Raw genomic sequence first — 21,744 nt, 5'->3', positions numbered from 1 at the left:
CAAATAATAAGCCTATTATCGATCAAAGCACAAAGCCCAATACTAATATCAGAAGAATCCTGCTTTGACTGTCATGGGACACTTCCAAGTTCTCACAAAAAGATTCAACAAATACCATAAGCTTAGGTCTGAGAGTAAACCAAAGAGTGTAGCTCACCAATCCTGAAATACAAACTAGCAAGTAGCTCATTCAAAAATATCTGTACCTTGTTTACTCTGCCCAGTGTTCCATTCTAAGGACTCCTCTTGTATAGTACAAAAGGAGTGAGGGCATCAGCAAAACAAGGTTCTAGGCCCTCAACCAAAAACCTAAGGAGATAGTAAGTAAACATTCCATTCTAATACCTGTTGGTTCCCTTGCACCTACACAAAAAAAATCATCCTCCGACAGACGCTACTGTTGTTCTCTCTCTTGTGGAACTGCTTAGGATGCCTCATGAAGTGTTCCTAGGATACGGCAATGTTTCTGGCTATATGCACTGGGCACTGTATACCACACTCTGGGCAAACCAGCTTTGACACAGCCGCTGAGTTTTCACATCAGCTCAGTGAAATCAGTCTATTTTAAACACTAGGAAACTGAGGCTTACTGAGGCTAAGTGGCTTGTTTAACATTGGATGGCACATAAATTTCAGAGTTGACGTCCAAACCCAGGCAACCAAGAATCCCTTGACCCCACCAATCCTGGGGCCAAAGCCAGGCTGTTAAGATTTCTCAAGGTTCTTACTTGGTATCTGAGAAAGAACCGTTGTTCTTTTTAATGAGGAACGTGGAGAGATGTATGTGAACCTCCTCACATCCACAACAGGGGAGTGGAAACACAGAGAAGCAAGCTACGATGAGCCAGTTCATGGACATAGAGGGTGTAGAGGACTAAGGCTTTGTCGACTCCATTTTGCAACTCACTGATCAAAGTAGTAACTGGTGGCATTTTGAAATGGGAGGGGGAAAAAGGGAAAAAGCAGCTCTGTTCCCTGCCAAAGGAGTCTACAAATACCACAGGGCCCCTTCCTGCTCCATTCTGAATGAATGACATCTGCTCTTTGTGATGACTTACCAAATCTCTTTGATCTCCACCTTATGAGAATGGGTTTCTTGATTTCTCTACAATCATTTGATCTCTGACAGAATCCAAGTGCATCTACTTTGTGGCATTTTTGGTCACTGTTTCTAAACATCTATGGCCACACAGCTCCTTTTTCCTATTTATGCATCTACACTCCCAAAGAACATGGACTCTTCCCACTTACTGAAGAGTAAAATGGTTGGCATTTAGAAGTACTTAACAAATATTTGTTAAATGAATGAGTATATGAATGTGTAGATGGAATCACACTGAACAAAAGTAGAAGATACTATTAATGAGGTATGTGTTAACCAGAAGAGGTGTGAAGCTATCAGCTGACCGAGTAGGGAGCTCTGGGCATTATACACGTCAGAGACTGCAGCTTCAGATAAAGGGGAAAGCAGCAGAAGTCAAGGTGAAAGGATCTTTATTTCAGGCAGGACTTTATGCAGACCAGGCTGGCCTTAAACTTTCCACATAGCTGAAGCTGGCCTTAAGCTTCCAACTCTCCCACTTCTGCCACCAGAGTGCTGGCATTACAAGCACATGTAGTACCACACATGACTTCTTAAAGGGATGAGGAGGAGCACGATTCCTAAGTAGGAGAGGGCACTTCAAGAATCGTACCAACATCCCATTTCTTGATGGATAAAAACAGTAAGAAATGACTGCAGCTATATAAAGAATTGAGTTGTGCTCACAAAGACTATAAACTGTTCAAAGAGTTTTCAAAGGCTATGGAAACATTTGTCATGTGGAGTTTTTCTTTCTACCTTCTGTACTTTCCAAATGTCCTGTTCTCAATTTCATTTCCTTATAAGAGAGTTAGAAAAAGTCTGCAACAAGTTACCTTCCTAACCCTGACCTCCCAGGCTGTGGCCGCATGTGTGGCTTACTATTTCTCAGCACAGCCACAGGTTCCAAGTGCTGACTGCACTATGGAAACCTGCAATTACAGAGGAAATAATACTATCTGCTGCACAAGGGTCTTATAAAGATTACATAACTTTATTCATTGCAGCGTCTAGCATGAAAAAGGACTCTCATTTTGCAAGATTTCATCAACAAGTCTTCATCTTCTGGTTACAGCAAGGTAGAGAGAGAGCCACGAGGCAGGGAAGTCTACATTCCTGTCTGACTGGTACCTGAGAGGATAGATAATCCAGACTAACAAGCAGGAAGAGAAGAACAAGAGGCCGAGCCTTAACAATGGGTAGGCCTGGGAGCAGAGACAGCCAAACTGTAAGAGGATGGGGCTTTGAACACTGAGCAGGAGTAAAAGGTTCTGTGGTCAGAGCCTTTGGGCAGAGGAGATGGAAACACCAAGCAACCTTCAGTGAATACAGCAACTTGGTTTCACTCATCTATGTATCAATAACAATGTTAATTTTTTTTTCCATTGGGAAAATGTGTTTCACTGAGTTGACCAATATTCATTTTCTGTTCAAAGGCTGGTTTGGCTTTTATGATGTGACAGAAGCCTGCAGCCTATATACAGATAACATTTAATTCATACATGAAAATTCAGGAGTGTTCCAGAAAGCATCCCATATTTTTCCCAGTTTTATCTGGCATATTCATAAAAATTCATCCTTCCTTGGAAATGCAGGAGAAAGTCCTTTGATGTGTGATGACCACAGACAAATGGGTACTGCTTGGTTTTGCTTTTATACTTTATTCTGAAACGTCCAGGGCTCTCAGTACCAGGGTCCTCGTGGTTACGGTGATAGTCAATTAATATTAAGAGTCTGCAAGGGCACTGTGGGAGGTTAATGAGAGATTGTAACTCAGAGGTTGATCTCTGAAGTCAGAGGAAAAATTAAGACCGTCAAAGTTTCTATTTCTTCAAAACCCACATAAAATGAATGGTAAGAATGCTAAATACTATTGTAAGGTTCAAAGCACAGCAAAACACAGAAGTGGCTCTAAGTTCCCCAGGTTCCCAAGAGGAGCAGCTCCAGAGAGAAAACACCTGCTGGCTGCTATCTGCCCTCCGTTCTGGGAGCCTCTGTCTCTTCAAACCCAAGGGCCTTCTGTGCAGACAGCTTTGCTCCACCATGAGAGGGTCCCCGTTGTTTTCCTACCATAGCATGTTCCTGTATAGAGCTGTGTTGTCTTGCACATGTTTACGATAATTATATTAACATTCTAATTTGCTGATTCTATTGTTTCTGTACACTGAAGTCCTGTGTACTGTTCTAAATTAGACAATCTTCCAAATAAATTTACAGAAATGTTGGGACTCTGAATTTCACAAACACAGTCTATCATAAAGTTTCCCTATAGACAGTCTTTTAATCCCACTACCAGCAGGACATTTCAGAATTGTGACCTCTTGCATAAAGCCTTCCCCTACCTTTAGAATCTGCCTTCTACAGGAACATACCTTCCACTGTGCTCTGCTGCCTTCCATTCCAGAGCACATACCCTGGGCTGAGCCAAACCTTCTAGCAGCTCCCTCACCAGGTGACATGTCAGTCTCATCTCTGTGTGGACTGTCAGCCTGGAGGCACCGTGTTCCTAGATGGTCGAGTCACTATAATTTAGCTCAAGCCTCATTACTGCTGGCAAGGCTTCCCTGACTGCCTCCAACCCCAGTGCAGTACAGAGCTCTAGACAGAACCAGAAAGGCTTACTCCCGTGTCCATGGAACTCTCTGGATGTTCACTGTTCTGCAGGTCTCAACGATACAGAAGTGAGCATGTATGACCTGATATCTGTCTGAACTAACAACCTGACCCCTGAGAGCACAGACTTTGATTATTTATACCCCAATGCCCAGCACAGGGTTTGGAATGGCATCCATAGCCCGCAATATTGAGGGGAGGTAAGCAGGCAGGGTCTCTACTCTGAGTTGTGGCTATGGCATCTGTTCTAGGGTTTCTACTGTTGAGACAAAAAAATCATATTATAATCCACCACTGGAGCAAGTCAAGAAGGAACTCAAGTAGGGCTGGTAGCTAAAGGCAGGAGCTGATACAGAGACCATGGGGGAGTGCTGCTTATTGGCTTGCTTCCCCTAGCTTTCTCAGTCTGCCCCACCCCCTTTTAAAAATTTATCTTTTCACTTTACATCCCAGTATGGGCACCCCCACTCCTCCCAGTACTCCCCCACAAACATTCTCCCTCCATTACCCCCTCCCCTTCTCCTTGGGGAATGGGGAGGTTTTACCCCCCATCAAATACCACCCTTCCAACCACCTCTATCTCCCCAACCACCCTTGGCACAACAAGTCACTCTAGGATTAGGCAAATACTCTTCCTCTGAGGCCAGACAAGGTGACCCAGTTAGGGGAACAAAAGATCCACATCAGTCTGCCTTCTTATAGATACCAGGTCAACCAGCTCAGGGATAGCACCACCCACAATGGGCTGGGCCCTCCTCCCTTGATCAGTAGTTGAGAAAATGTCTTACAGCTGGATCTCATGGAGGCATTTCCTCAAAGGAGGTTCCTTCTCTGTGCTAACTCCAGTACAAGTCAAGTTCGCACAAAACCAGCAGTGCAGCATCTGTTCATGATGCTGCTTATAAGAAGAGCTTCATAGCTGGACAGGGTGGCGCAAGCCTTTAATCCCAGCACTCGGGAGGCAGAGGCTGGCAGATCTCTGTGAACTTAAAGACCAGTCCTGTCTACAGAATGAGTTCCATGATAACCAGGGCCATTATGAACTATGCAAAGAAATGCCCCACCCACTCTCTCTTAAACAAAAGGAAGAAGGAGGAAGAGGAGAGCAGGTTCATTTCTTTGTACAGAATAATAAGAGCAGGAGAGAGATAGCTCAGCCAATAAAGGATAGGCTCACATAAAATATTAAAGCATAGGAAACCAGCAGCTCTAGCTCAGATCTTAACTGACAACTGCACCCTACTCATTCCCTGCCTGTGCCATGTAACAAAACAGGGGGAATGTGGGAGGTTATGTAACTCCTAGTTCTCAGTTTCTTAGTAGCAAAAGCATCACTTATAACTTCCAAATGCCAAAAGCAGTAAGACAATGAACTAAGAATGCTTTAGCACACAGTGGGACACTACCTTATCTATAAACCATCACCGAGAAGTAAGCAACACTAGCAGTTTATAAACTGAGTATTGGCTTGCTTTTTCTTCTACTCAGTGACTAAAATGCCCACAGTACATGTTATATTCTTATATCTATCATTTAAATCAGGACATTGGGACCCGAAAGAAGGCTCAGCAGTTAAGAGCTACTATTCCAGAGAACCTGGGTCCCTGTCCCAGCACCTACTTGGCAGCTCACAACTGTCTGCAACTCTAGTCCCAGGAGATCTGACACCCTCTTCTGGCCTTTCTGGGCACCAGGGACGCAAGTGGTATGCCAACATATATGCAGGCAAAATGCCCATACACATAAAATTGAAATTAAAAACGATGAAAATAGTGGGGGAATTCTAGTGAGGGAGAGGAGAGGAGACAAGCACAGAAGGGAGTGAAATGACAGGAAGGGAATCTGAAAACGTTCTAAGGAACTGTACTGCTAACCATCTACCTAAAAGCTCCTACACTACACTTAAATTACTATATAAATAGATGCTTGCCTTAAATAAAATGCTTACGCTGTCCACTTTACTAAACCAGCATAATCCCTCACCCCTCTTTTGAACAAATACAGACTGGATGCAGAAAACTACAACCAATCAAAATTCAGCGTTAGGGAGCCCAGTCCCATCAGATACATCTTCACCTACTGCACCTAAGGCTCAGAAGTCGCTGCTGAAGAAGAGACTATTAAGAGCCAGAGGAACAGGAATTTTGCTGTGAGATTGTCAGAATGTCAGAAGCTACACTCATAAAGTCTCCATAATTGCCTAAATATGAGCTAAACAAAACAATACCGACAGACACGGCAAAGTGGGTGGGCTAGAGGACACAAAGAACTGTAGGCATGTAAAGAGCACTGAGAGCAGGAGGACGAGCGCACCAACTGCTTATCCAATACCAAATAGTCGTTCCTGAAAAACAAACACGTAACTTATACGGACTGAGCAGGCTGTTCTTATGTATTTAAGAACACACAGATCTGCCACCCGGAACGGCGGCTCGTAGAGGCTGAGCAACTGGTGGGTGGGAGACCTGGGCTGCCAGGGAGCAGAGAGATCTCTGCGGAGTGCACACGGAAAGTGCACCCCCTCCCTTGCCCTGCCCTGCCAGATCCAGCAACCAGGAACAGAAATTTCGAACTTCGGTTTCCACCCAGTGGCGACTTCAGGACACAGAGCGGAACCTGGCCCATCTGCCACCCAGAACGGCAGCTCGTAAAGGCTGAACAACTGTGACCTAGAACAGAACTTAGGAACTTCTGTTTCCACCCAGAGGCGACTTCAGGACACAGAGCGGAACCTGGCCCATCTGCCACCCAGAACGGCAGCTTGTAAAGGCTGAACAACTGGTGAGTGGGAGACCTAGGCTGCGGGGGAGCAGAGAGATCTCTGCGGAGTGCACACGGAAAGTGCACCCCCTGCCTTGCCCTGCCCCGCCCTGTCTGATCCAGTAACCAGGAATAGAACTTTGGAACTTCTGTTCCCACCCAGCGACTCTGAGGCATAGAACAGGGCTCGACCCATCTGCCACCTGGACCAGTGGAGATCCAGGGACACAGACCAGATACAAGGGAAAGTCAAGAACATATCACTGACAACAAAATGGCAAGAGGAAAGCGAAAGAGTATATCCCAAGGAAACCAAGACAACCTGGCAACACCAGAACCCAGCTCTCCCATAACAGAAAACATCGGAATTCCAAACACTCCAGAAAAGAAAGACACAGACCTGAAATCATACCTCAAGACCCTGATAGAGATACTTAAACAAGAACGGGAGGAAAAGCAAAAAGATTCAGAAGCTTTTAAAGAGGAAACAAGAAAAACACTCAAAGAACTCAAAGAACTAGAGGAAAACAGAATCAAAGAGATGAAGGAATGGAAGAGGGAATTTAAAACGGAAATTGACACAATAAAGAAAACACTAAAAGAGATAACCCTAGAGGTAGAACACCTAAAAAAGAAATCAGGAATCACAGAAGCAAGCATTTCCAATAGATTACAAGAGATGGAAGAGAGAATCTCGGGGGCAGAAGACAACATTGTAAACATAGACAAAACAGCCAGAGAAGATGCAAAAAACAAAAAGCTCCTAACCCAAAATGTCCAGGAAATCCAGGACACAATGAGAAGACCGAACCTAAGGATAATAGGAATAGAAGAGGGAGAAGAGTATCAACTAAGAGGCACAGTAAATATCTTCAACAAAATCGTAGAAGAAAACTTCCCTACCCTCAAGAATGAGATGACCACGAGCATAAAAGAAGCCTTCAGAACTCCAAATAGGTTGGACCAGAAAAGAAATACCTCCCGACACATAATAGTAAAAACATCAAGTGCCCAAAGCAAAGAAAGAATACTAAAAGCAGTAAGGGAAAAAGGTCAGGTAACATATAAAGGCAGGCCAATCAGACTCACACCCGATTTCTCAACAGAGACTATGAAAGCTAGAAGAGCATGGACAGACATCATGCACACCCTAAGAGAACCCAAGTGCCAGCCCAAGCTGCTATACCCAGCAAAACTATCAATCACCATCGATGGAGAGATGAAGATATTTCAAGACAAATCAAAATTTACACAATATCTGACCACAAACCCAGCACTACAACGAATTATAGGTGGAAAACCCAATACAATGAGGGAAAATACAGCCTAGTAAAAACAAGAAAACTAAAAGAAGAAAAAGACACAGACACAACTCAACCCACAAAAGCAATAATGGCAGGAAACAGAAACAACTATTCCTTGATATCTATTAACATAAATGAACTCAACTCCCCAATAAAGAGACATAGGCTATCAGACTGGATACATAAACAAAATTCAGCATTTTGCTGCATACAGGAAACTCATCTCAGAGACAGAGACAGACACTATCTCAGAGTTAAAGGGTGGGAAAAAAACTTCCAAGCAAACAGCTCCAAGAAGCAAGCTGGAGTGGCTATTCTAATATCGAATAAAGTAAATTTCCAACCAAAAGTTATCAAAAAAGATAAGGAAGGACACTTTTTACTCATTACCGGGGAAACCGGTCAGGAGAAACTCTCAATTCTTAACATATATGCTCCAAATAAAAAAGCACCCACATTCAAAAAAGAAATCCTACTAAAGCTCAAAAAATATATTTCACCTTACACAATAATAGTGGGAGACTTTAATACCCCACTCTCACCAATGGACAGATCATGGAAACAGAAACTGAACAAGGACACTGCAAAACTAGCAGAGACTTTGAACCAACTAGAATTAATAGATATATACAGAACATATTATCCTAAAGTAAAAGAATACACCTTCTTCTCAGCACCCCATGGCACCTTCTCGAAAATTGACCACATAATTGGACACAGAGCGAGCCTCAATCGATATAAGAAGATTGAAATACTCCCATGCATCCTCTCAGATCACCATGGTCTACGGCTGGTCTTTAACAACAACAAAGACAACAAAAAGCCCATATACACATGGAAACTAAACAACGCTCTGTTAAACGATAGCAGGGTCAAAAAAGAAATAAAAAAAGGAATTAAGGATTTTCTAGAATTCAACGAAAACAAAAACACAACATACCCAAACCTATGGGATGCAATGAAAGCAGTACTGAGAGGAAAACTCATAGCCCTAAGTGCTTCCAAAAAGAAACTGGAGAGAGCTTACATCAACAACCTGACAGCACAGCTAAAAGCCCTAGAACAGAAGGAAGCAGATATACCCAAAAAGAGTAGACGGCAAGAAATAATCAAAATTAGGGCAGAAATAGACCAAATAGAATCAAAAAGAACCATTGAAAAAAATCAACAAAACCAAGAGTTGGTTCTTTGAGAAAATCAACAAGATTGATAAACCCCTAGCAAGACTAACTAGAGGGCAAAGAGAGAGTATACAAATTAACAACATCAGAAAGGAAAGTGGGGACATAACAACTGAAACTGAGGAAATTCAAGAAATCATCAGATCCTACTACAAAAACTTATACTCCACAAAATTGGAAAATCTGGAGGAAATGGATGAATTCCTAGACAGATACAAGATCCCAAAGTTAAACCAGGACCAAGTAAACCATCTAAATAACCCTATAACACCTAAAGAAATAGAAGAAGTCATCAAAAGTCTCCCAACCAAAAAAAGCCCAGGTCCAGACGGGTTCAGTGCAGAATTTTATCAGACATTTATTGGGGATATAACACCAATACTCTCCAAACTATTCCAAAAGATAGAATCAGATGGAATACTACCTAACTCATTTTTTGAGGCTACAATAACCCTCGTACCTAAACCACACAAAGACCCTACAAGGAAAGAGAACTTCAGACCAATCTCACTTATGAACATTGATGCAAAAATACTCAACATAATTCTTGCAAGCCAAATTCAAGAACACATTAAAACGATCATTCATCATGACCAAGTAGGCTTCATCCCTGGGATGCAGGGATGGTTTAATATAAGGAAATCCATCAATGTAATTCACCATATAAACAAACTCAAAGATCAAAATCACATGGTCATCTCACTAGATGCTGAGAAAGCATTTGACAAAATCCAACACCCCTTCATGTTAAAAGTCCTGGAAAGAACAGGAATCCAAGGTCCATACCTAAACATAATAAAAGCAATATACAGCAAACCAACAGCCAACATCAAACTTAATGGCGAGAAACTTGAAGCAATCCCACTACAATCAGGGACTCGACAAGGCTGCCCACTCTCCCCCTACCTATTCAACATAGTACTGGAAGTCCTGGCTGGAGCAATTAGATAGCAAAAGGAGATCAAGGGGATACAAATCGGAAAGAAAGAGATAAAAACATCACTCTTTGCCGATGACATGATAGTGTACTTGAGTGACCCCAAAAATTCCACCAGAGAACTTCTACAGCTGAAGTTCAGCAAAGTGGCTGGATACAAAATTAACTCGAACAAATCAGTAGCCTTCCTATACTCAAAGGACAAACATGTGGAGAAAGAAATTAGGGAAAAGGTACCCTTCACAATCGTCACAAAAACTATGAAATACCTTGGTGTGACTCTAACTAAGCAAGTGAAGGACCTGTACGACAAGAACTTCAAACCTCTAAAGAAAGAAATTGAGGAGGATCTCAGAAAATGGAAAGATCTCCCATGCTCATGGATTGGAAAGATCAACATCTTAAAAATGGCCATCCTACCAAAAGCAATCTACAGATTCAATGCAATCCCCATCAAAATTCCAACCCAGTTCTTCATGGAACTGGAAAGATCAATGTGCAATTTCATATGGAATAACAAAAGACCTAGAATAGCTAAATCCATCCTCAACAACAAAAAACCATCTGCAGGAATCACTATCCCTGACTTCAAGCTATATTACAAGGCAATTGTGCTGAAAACTGCATGGTACTGGTACAGAAATAGGCATGTGGATCAATGGAATAGAATAGAAGATCCAGAAATGAGCCCTCATGTATATGGTCACCTGATTTTTGACAAAGGAGCAGTAAACATTCAATGGAAAAAGGACAGCCTATTCAACAAATGGTGCTGGTCCAACTGGCACTCAGCATGCAAAAGAATGAAAATAGACCCTTTCTTATCTCCTTGTACAAAGCTCAAGTGTAAGTGGATCAAAGATCTCCACATTAAACCAGATACACTGAAACTATTAGATGAGAAAGTAGGGAAAACCTTAGAACACATAGGCACAGGAGAAAATTTCCTGAACAAAACACCAATGGCTCAAGCTCTAAGGTCAAAGATTAACAAATGGGACTCAATGAGATTGCAAAGTTTCTGTAAGGCTAAGGACATCGTCAAGAAAACAAAACGGCAACCAACAGAATGGGAAAAGATCTTTACCAACACCACATCAGATAGAGGCCTAATATCCAAGGTATACAAGGAACTCAAAAAGCTAGACACCAGAGAATCAAATAACCCTATAAAAAATGGGGTACAGAGCTAAACAAAACGTTCTCAGTTGAGGAACACCGAATGGCCACGAAACATCTGAGGAAGTGCTCGACATCCTTAGCCATCAGGGAAATGCAAATCAAAACAACCCTGAGATTCCACCTCACACCAGTCAGATTGGTCAAGATCCAAAAATCAGATGACAGCAGATGCTGGAGAGGCTGCGGAGAAAGAGGAACACTTCTCCACTGTTGGTGGGGTTGTAAACTAATACAACCACTCTGGAAATCAGTCTGGCGATACCTCAAAAAATTGGATATAGTACTACCTGAAGACCCAGCTATTCCACTTCTGGGCATATACCCCAGAGACACTTTAATACACAACAAAGATATATGCACCACAATGTTCATAGCAGCTCTATTTATAATAGCCAGAAGCTGGAAAGAACCCAGATGTCCTTCAGAAGATGAATGGATACAAAAATTGTGGTACATTTACACAATGGAATACTACTCAGCCACCAGAAACAATGACTTAACCAAATTCTTAAGAAAATGGCTGCATCTAGAGAATATCATCCTGAGTGAGATAACCCAGTCACAAAAGAACAGACATAATATGCAGTCGCTGATATTGGGATGCTAACCCCAGAGGCTTGCACTCCCCCAGAAATAACTCACAGACTGTATAAAGTCCAAGAAATAAAGAAAACAAAATATATATATATATATTTACAAAACAAGAAGACTTTGACTATTTCCATATTGCGTTTTGTTTTGCATGTACTTTACGCTCATGGTAACTATTAGGTTTTCAATACATACTATCAAGCCCTCGAAAAAAATCAAGTACTGACTAAAAAATATATTCACATAGTTTTATGTAAAAATTATTTTAATATCTGAAAAAACAGTACTGACAAAAATGTATAATTTTTAGCAAAAAATGTTTAAAATCTGTACATTTATCTTTGTTTTGTAAAATAAAGTCTTTAAAAAAAAAAAAAAAAAAAAAAGAACACACAGACACATCAGCAATAAAGAAAAGGAGACCATGAATTGGAAAGAGAGTAAGTCAGGGAGGGGTGGTGGTGGTATAAGGGAGCATTTAGAAGGAGAAAAGGAAAGGGAGAAATGAAGCCATTATATTAAAATCTCAAACAATAATTTTATAAAACTAAATAATAATAATCAATAATAAAAACACAAACAAACTAACAAAGCAGGGAGATTTCACCAGATTGGCAGTTACTGGTGAGGAAAGGTCTGTGAGAGGTAGAAGCTTGCTTTCTCAGACTCCTGGAGAAGGCCTCCCTCGCATAGTAGGGCTGAGCCATTTGTGTAGACCTGAAGGTTCCCACGCAGATGCTCCCATCTGCTTCACATATCACTGGCTGCGCAGTGTTCTAAACTGGGGTAGAAGCTCACAGAGACACCAAGCATACTCACACCTGTTTCACAGTTCTTGAGATGTCTCTGGGATGCTCCTTGAATAAGCTAAGCTCTCCATTTGCCCCAGTTCTAAACCTCTTTGTTTACTGGGACTCTGTTTCAACATGGGTCCTCAGTGACCACACTGAAGGCTTTTCTCTTCTCACTAACCCGAGGCTTCAGTAAACATCTGTACACAGATTCACATTCCTGGTTTGTCTCCCTATCCTCTGAACTCTAGCAACCAAATACAAAGGACCATCAAGTTAACAGGCAGACTAAACTCAGTGTCCTGCCCCTGCTCTCCACACTGTGAAGGCCAAGCAACAGTAAGGCTCCTTATCTCATCACAGGGGACCATAGCACACAGACCAAGTCTGAAATCTAGGCCATCATCTTGAACACTACTTCTCACCCAGACTCCCTTATCCAAGTCACCCCCACATGCTAGGAGCTGTACCTCAGGTATTTTAGAAGCTGTCCACTCCTCTTAGTCTAGTCACCCTTTCTTCCTGCTGGTCTCTGTGCTGCAGCCACAGCAGCCCACAGCTCCCTCCTGCCTTGGCTTTGCTGCCACACTATTCCATTTCGGGCCTCTCTCAATACAGGGCTTCTGCTGCCCTTCCCAGAACATCTCTCCCTGACTTCAGCGTAGGCACCCAGAAATGGCATCCTTTCCTTAAAACACTGAGTTCTACTCCATGAAAAAAGTTCAGCACTGTAAATCAGCAAATGCCTAAGACATAGCAAACACTCAGTGAATGCTGGAAAGATGCATGGATGCATACAAGAGAGAAGTGAAATGAGCCATTGGTAATCGCTTCTACCCAACACTTTAAGTTTCTGAGTCAAGTGACAACATTCCTTTTGCACCCCATTCTATATCTAGGGCCCTCGGTTCCAAAAACATTTGCTGAAAGAATGAAAGGTGGTAAAGTCTTTAAATATCAGTGGCTGCCAAAGAAGAGCTGGCGGGGGGTGGGGTGAGAGGATACATAGGTGATCCACAGGGCAGGATTTCAAAAGGCAGAAAGGCATATCTGACTAGAAAATAATATGCACAAGGAACTGTTGTCATTACATGCATAGAATTGCAGCTAAGAGTGCCAAGGGGGAAGGGCTGTTAAAGCTGATCACATATTTAAGCAAAGGCTCTTAGAGATGACTAAGGAACATAGAGGGGAAGGAGGTGGTAATCTAGAAAGGTAAGGAGACTAGACTGAAGTGTGAACTGAAAGGAGACAGGAGAGAGGCGCAGCCTCACTAATACTGCCACACACTGATATCAGAGCACCACACCTTGGTGCCTGTAATAAGAGTGCTAACTCGGTGCTAGAGAGATGGCTTAGAGATTAAGAGCACTGAATACTATTCTAGAGGTTCTGAGTTCAGTTCCCAGCAACCACATGGTGGCTCACAACCATCTGTAATGTAATCTGGTGTTCTCTTCTGGCAAGCAAAACACTGTATACATAATAAATAAATAAATAAATCTTAAAAAAAAGAGTGCTAACTCACAGTCCTGCGTGAATGACTGCTAGAAAATTGTAGGCTATAGATTTTCTCATTTTTTTTAAAAACAACAATCTGTTATAGCGTATATTACATTTTACATTTATAGTGTATACTACATTTCAAGAACACTATACTGTTTGGAACCTAAGTAACACAAGCAAGGTCAGCCTGCTGCAGTAACACCAGATTCAAAAACAAGGCCATGGCTCTGTATTTTATACTTAAAAAAAAAAAGATTTATTTATTTCATGTAGGTGGGTACACTGTAACTCTTCATACACACCAGAAGAGGGCATTGGATCCAGTTACAGATGGTTGTGACCTACCGTGTGGTTGCTGGGATTTGAACTCAGGACCTCTGGAAGAGCAGTCAGTGCTCTTAACCACTGAGCCATCTCTCCAGCCTTTTATTTACACTTTTAACTGCTATACTGCACTCTGACAAAGAGACAAAGATGCTAACATGTTTCAGAGTGTCTACAAAAAATAATGATGCTTATGCTTACTGACATAAACTCTTAGCTATATAAAGGTCACCAACTCTCCTCAAGGGCTACAGATAGCTGACAGTGGACTAGTAACACAACTCTATCACAGAATGGGAATCTGTACCACTTGGCTAGACCACTGCTTGGTATGTTCAGTACTTTTCAACTACTGTTCAATAAGTGGCTACTATGCATTTCTCAAATGGCATGTCTGAGTGGAGATTAAATTGCAAATAGATACCACATATTAAAATTTTACAACCACAACAAGATTTGTAAGTGTGTTTTATATATAAAAATGTATATAATGGTGACAGGGGTGTGTGTGTGTGTGTGTGTGTGTGAGTCTTTTAAAGCTACGGTGCCCAGCAGCTTACACTGGTCTGCACCTGCCTATGTTATCAAGAATGGCTCTGAACTGATCCCCCCCACACAACCTCCCAAGAGCTGGGTCACAGGCTTGTCCCTTCATGCCCTGTTTTATGGAATACTAGGGACAGACCCCCAGGGCTCCCTGCATGTTAAGCAAGCACACTCCCAAATGAGTCAAGCCTCTACACCCCCATCCCAATGCTGAAATGATGCAATTCTGAACAAAATAACATATATTATATAAAATTTAAATCATCTTTTGCTGATTTTAAAAATTGACGACCAGGAAATTTGAAGTTGCAAACGTGCCCTCTGCTGTCAGCTTACTTGTCACTTCTGAATGGTGTGGCTCAGCAGCCAGGCGCCTCCACTACTGAGCATGGCCGTAATCCGCAAAGGCACTGCCCAGGACTACAGGAACTCTTCAGGAGTTTAGCAGCTCACCTATCAGCAGCCTGATAAACACCAACAGTAGATACGAGGCTAGAGCAATGCTGGTGAGTCTAAGGGACTACAGACAGAAAAGGGCAGGAGTGGAAGGGTGCTCCCGTGTACATGAGAGTCAAGACATATGACCTAAGTACACAGACTGCAGGAATAATCAAAAACTACCCTTAAAGAAGCACTTAAATGACCTATAAAGCAGAGTAAATGTGGCTCTGTGTGAAGAGCAGGTGCATATCTCAAGTTCCTGACAGAGTAAAAACTCACAGGATTTTCTTTTTTTTCCCACAAATGGCTGTTATTCAAAAGATATTGTTCCAATCCTGAATCTAATGGAGAAAAACAAACTAAGGAATGTTTTAGCAAATCTTATAGGCCAGAAGCAGTCAGTTGGTCATCAGCACAGGGGCAAAGGCAGTTTAATGGAGAAGAACAGTCATTTTACAATTGGTGCTAGAGCAACAAAGGTATCCACATATGAACCAGGCATCCAAACACAGCCCTCCCTCCAGGCTGAACCTAAGGCATATTCTTTTCTCTGTTGCCTTCTTGCAGCACTAGGGATTGAACCCAGGACCTTACTCCTTGTGCATGTTAGGCATACTCTACTAAGAGACACCCCAAGTCCAGGTTCATAGATCTAAATATAAAGTACATGATCATACAACTTCTAGAAGAAACTATTTCTAGGAGAAAACTATGTGACCCTGGGTATACTGAGAACCTTTTATATACAACTCCAGGACCAGCCGGATGACTCAGCAGGCAAGCATGTTCACCACCATGGCACCACATGCCATGGTACACACCCAAGTGTAACCATCATGGCACATGTGCACACACATACACATACCCAAGTGTAAAAAATTAACGGAGTGGATATAACACCAAAAGCATCATCTATGAAAAAAAGAGCTGGTAAGTTCACTAACATCTAGAACATCTTCTGGGTAAGAGATGCTATTAAAAGGAAGAAAAGGCAAATACACATTGAGAAGAAAGTCTGCAAAGCATCTGGAAAAAAAAAATGTATCTAAAAATACAAAGAATTCTTAAAACTCAATAAGAAAACGTTAATTTCAAAATGAGTAAAACTTCTTACTGCCCATCCAAGCAGTCAAGCAGCAATCAAGCATAAACTGTTCAGCATCATCCATTAGGGACTACAAATTGGCACGAAATGACCACTACATACCCATAGAATAGTAAAAATCCATATGCCAGCTGCTCTGAATGCTGGGGAGACCGTGGGCAACACAACTCTAGCTGCTCACTCATGGGAAAACTAAAGGCCAGAAGCCTTCTGAAAGACAGGTTCATAGATCTAAATATAAAGCACATAATCATACAACTTCACAAGTGACCACACGGGCTTTACCTGACCGTGCAACCCAGAACTGTGCTCCTAGGTACTGGCCCAAATGAGATGAAAACTCACAAGCACACAAAACCATCATGGGAACATGTACCATAGCTTTCTATATAATGGCCAAAATATTCCAAAGGACGAGATATTCTTCAATGGAAACACAAAAGAAGGAAAACAGTATCTTCTGCTATAAAAAGAAATGAAGCAGCTGGGCACGGTGAGCACTTGTGGTCTCAGCACTCAGGAGATGGAGGCTTGAGGGAATGCTGGAGCCCAGGAGTCTGTGGCCAACCTACAAACATCTCTATAAAGAGATCTTGGAGAGGAGCTTTAATATGTGTCTCTTAATCCTTAAACCAAATAGTCAAAATCCAAGGCAACCTGGAGAGATTTTCCCCCCCTCAAAACCATGGACTACATACAAAGAAATTACAGTAAGACCTCCAAATCTAAACAAAATTTTGTAAGGTAGAAAATTCAATAAATGTGAATAATGAAGTCTAAATTGTTCAATCTGGTCTTGTAGACAGACTTAAATAATTTCAGTTAGTGTCTTCCCACTGTTTCTCTCAGAATCAGTACATCAAAATCGGGTGGAAATAGGCTAAATCCCACAAGTCAGGTCTGACACAACAGTTAACAAACACAAGAATAAAGAAAGTCAAGAATCCCAGCCACCTTCTCCACTCCTTCCCTGGGGCAAGTTGGGTGCTGCAGTTTTCAGAGCACAGGGTAGTTGAAGTTGAACAATACTCTTGTATAAACATTTTTCTTGACAAACCAAAATTGGAGGAAAGCTCTTACAAGCATCTAGCAATTTAGTCCCTGTGAATGAAGTGCTCTTCCGCAGCCCAGCCCACTGGGAAAGACCAAATAAGGATGTATTCCAAGGCATCAACGCTAACAGGCTGAAAAGAAAATCCTTCCCACACCTCCCCACAGGAAGGGATTTCTAGGATTTATTTTACAGACTGGCTTACATCAAAAAGGACTAAGAATCCAGTGTTGCAGACAAACTACAAAACCCTGAAAGGCCTGTGGCTTAACTTGGTAATTCAAAATGCAATGGAGGGCCTGGAGCAGGCGGTGTGTGACCACTGAAATGTCAGCAAGCCAAGCTCAGCCACAGACATTGACAAAGTAATGTAAAAGATAAGAAGATAAAAGATCACCCTAGGAGGGTCCCAGGATACATATAACCTAAGCTGATTACCCATTTGACCCTTCCTTTCAGTTTTGTTTTGTTTTTTTTAAATAAATCTTTCAGTTTTCATTTTGGAAAAAAAGAAAAAAAGAAAAAAAAAGCCTCCTCTTACCAACTATGAAAAAACTAAGGAAGCTAAATCATTTTAGATTACCAAATGGAATACACATAATTTAAAATATGAAAAAAATACATTAAGTATATTTTACCACAATTGCAATTCTCTAAATATGTTTGCCAGGAAGGGGTTTTCAGGAATGCCAGCCTGGATGACCACAGTTTTTTAAATTTGTTCAAATTAAAGTTTGAATTTAAAAGGTTTTCTCTTAATTTGTGGTAAGACAAACAGACATTTTTAAGTTCTCTGATTTGAGAGTGTTGTATCAATATGAATAACTCAGCATGTAGTGCTGTGCCATTTAATCAGTGAATTGAGGGGCTGATAAAAGTGGGTCCTCAGGGCTGGAGAGATGGCTCAGTGGTTAAGAGCACTGACTACTTTTCCAGAGGTCCTGAGTTCAAATCCCAGCAACCACATGGTGGCTCACAAACCATCTGTAATGGGATCTAATGTCCTCTTCTGGTGTGTGTGAAGACAGAGACAGTATACTCATATATATAAAATAAATAAATCTTTTAAAAAAAGTAGATGCTTTTAAGTCTAGTGTTCTATACAGTTAATAGCTTCAATATACAAAGTATTTATGATCCCGTGAATTGCTCCAGTACATTTTCTGTTGTTTTTTTTTCCTTAAATAATGTAGTGACTTTTTATGTGCTTCAAACTATCTCCACCAATGCCTAATTGTTCTTACAAATTTCCTGTTTCATAGATTTTTTGTTTCCTTGGTTCTCTGTGTAGTCTTGGCTGTCCTAGAACTCACTCTGACTAGTATTCTTTTATTCAATGCTGCAGAACACTTTTATTTTTGCATTTTAAAATCAGTATATAAACCAATGGATTTCTCTACGTGCTTTTCACAATACTTTGTTCTGCTGATCCTCTTGTCTGGCCCTTCCCCATGGCTGACAGGTTCTAGCAAAAACTGTACTGAAGTGGCCTGTTTCAGAAGGGCATAGTCAAGGCCATGGTGTTTTCTTCCTGTGATGCATGATGCTAGGTAAACACAGTAAGAACTATTACGTTACTTAAATGAGTTATTCTTCGCTTTGGTATGAGTTTGAGGGCAGCCTGGTCTACATAGCAAGTTCCCAGGACAATAATAGATGCTACACAGAGAAACTGAAAAAACAAAAAGAGAAAACAAACAAAGTCTGACCCATCTCTGGCAGCTGTCAATAAGAAGGGACAAGAAGGAGTGCAGGACAGATTTTGGATTTAGAAGGAAAAGAGAGAATCTAGATTCTGTGCCATTTTATACTAGAGAGAGCACCATAACACTAAAACTTATTTTAAGTCAAATTTCATATAATGTATATATGAATTTATATATGAGTATATATAAAAATAGGTGAGTCTTTGGGGCATTACCCTGGCCAACAATACATCTGAATAAACATATCCTTTTTGTGTATGTTTTTGAGACAGGGCCGGGCCTGACACTAAGGCCTTACTATGTAGCCCAGGCTAGCCTGAAGCTTGAAATGATTCCCCTGCCTCTGTGTCCAGATGCCAGAAGCATGTGGACCACTACACCAGGCTCTCTGATTCTTTATTTTCTTCCTTGTACCTTGTCTACCTGATGAGCTTAACTTTTCTCTGGCTATTTAGAAAACTGTAGGTACTTCTCTGCTTTTAGTGGCATTTATGTGCATGTATGTGTATTGTATTTGTGGAGGACAGGGGTCAACATCTGGTATCATCTTCTACAAATCTCTACCTTGTTGGGGCCTCCCACTGAACTGTCTTGGCTGCCTAGCAGCAAAACCCTGGGATCTCTCTGTCTCTACCATATGGCACCCATGAAAAAGTTGGGTACAACAGTGCATGAAATTCCAACTCTGGATAAACTCCTGAGGCCTTACTGGACAATCAACCTAGACTAATTGGTGAACTCCAGGCTAAGAAGAGACAATTTCAAGACACAAGCTGGACAGCTCTAGCTTCCACATTCGCTTGTGTATATGTACAAACACATGCACACATGCACACACACCACAATTCACCTAATGTTCTTTAAAAAGAACAATTAATTTAAAAAATGTATTCTAACATATAATATACTTATGTTATTTTAAAATTGAAAAACTGCTTCAAATACTTCCAGGTTAGTTCTACTATAAAAAATACTGATAGATACAATACAGTTTTTAAAAGAAAGGGTTCAAAGAATAAAGACCAAAAAGTCTAAGCAGCAACTGTCTGAAGTGAAGGGATGTGCTCAGTGTGATATATGGTCTCTGTTAAGGGATAGGTGGGTGATCAGGAAGCTGGGTTTACAGTTGTTCCTCAGCAGTCTGCAGGGAGAGCAAGGTCTTCTGGCGCCTGCTACAATGGATGGACTTAGCTGTGCGCACCCATGCTTGCTGTGCAGGGCTGGCTGCCTTCTTTGCAGCTTTGCAGTTCTTACTTCTATACCCATGCTGCCCTCCAACATGGCAACAGTATGTGCTGGCACCAGTGAACATTTACTTCTTTCTGTTGCCCGACACACAGAAAGTGGATTTCTGCTATTGTAATGCTTTTTTAAAAAGCACTGTTCTTACATAAAAATTTCATTTTTAAATAATTATAAACTCACAAGAGGAGAAAACATTTCTTCTGAATCTTTTATGCAATATTCCCCGTTCACGTAATTATAGTCTAATATCAAGACCAAGGAAATTGACATGTGCACTGGTAACAAGACTATAAATCTCATTCTGCCAGCATGTGTGTATGTCTGCCTGCGTGTGGATAACAGAGGTCTTTTATACCGTTGACTCCCAAACACTGTCTCTTCTTTTGTTACTCTGAATGTGACACATGAGAAATCACATGAGAGCAAGCTTCCCAAAGTGACTTAGAGCTATCAGCGGAGTTGTTTGCATCAATGGCCTGATCCTCTCTTGGCAGTGAGCAGAGTTATGGGGGGTCTGGTGGAGGATGGTGTTTAATGATGCACCTCATACAGACTATGCCAGTTACTTCCAGTTTTCATTATGATCATATCATTAATTCATACAGAAAAATACAATAATAACAAGTTATCAACCAGCAAGAGAATAGTGGTATGGGTTGAACTGGACACCTGAGAAAATAAGTTAAACTTCCACCCTGTGGTACCTAAAATATACCCTCTTCTCTGCCTCTTGATACAACTTTTCTACTGTCCCTCCAGGTTTCACCTTGTCTGTCCCAGGATCAAGGGAGCTGGACCTCACACTGACTCTGAGACACACACACCTGGATCATCTCAAAGTATCGGCTTTTACATGCTGTGCACTCTCTTGGATTGTTGCTACTTTACCTTGGGCCACACAATCTAACACACAGTTCCACCACAGTATGTGTAGCAGGAAAGAACTGGGTACTGGTAGAGATCACTGGGTTAAAATATCAATCCTGCCCCTTGCTGTGTGATTTAACAAAGCTGTTTAGCCTAAGTTTCGTTTATATACCTAGAAAATAGAGTCATAGTTCAGCTCCTGTCTGTTACTTCACAGCCATAATCTGAACCAGTTGATCATGTCTGTCAGCTTCAGGGGCCACCGCAGACAGCACTTTCAAGGTTTCAGTTCAGGTAATATCCCTTTCCTTGTTTCTCATCTCCCCTTCATACAGAGAAGGGTCTACATTTCAGCACTTTCTGAGGAACAGCTACCGATCCCCAACCTTTGTCTGAGCCTAATGAACATCTCAGTTGGAGAGGCTCTGTATTGCTACAAAGCAATAGAAGACAATCTTTACATCCAAACTTACTCAGGGAAATGGAAGGCAGTGTCAGAAAGAGCTCAAAACT

The 21,744-nt window shown here is 41.5% G+C and overlaps 1 protein-coding gene across 7 annotated transcripts in view; it reads right to left on the bottom strand.

Annotated features, from left to right (window-relative positions):
* Positions 1–21,744, bottom strand: part of MAPKAP1 (MAPK associated protein 1) — a 211,676-nt gene that overhangs the window by 103,097 nt on the left and 86,835 nt on the right. The gene's annotated exons all lie outside the window — the stretch shown is intronic.

Source organism: Micromys minutus, assembly GCF_963924665.1.
Source record: "Micromys minutus genome assembly, chromosome: 13".
Classification (NCBI taxonomy): Eukaryota; Metazoa; Chordata; class Mammalia; order Rodentia; family Muridae; genus Micromys; species Micromys minutus.
The sequence above is the reverse complement of the archived record's forward strand: the minus strand, read 5'-3'. Positions and strand labels throughout refer to the sequence as shown.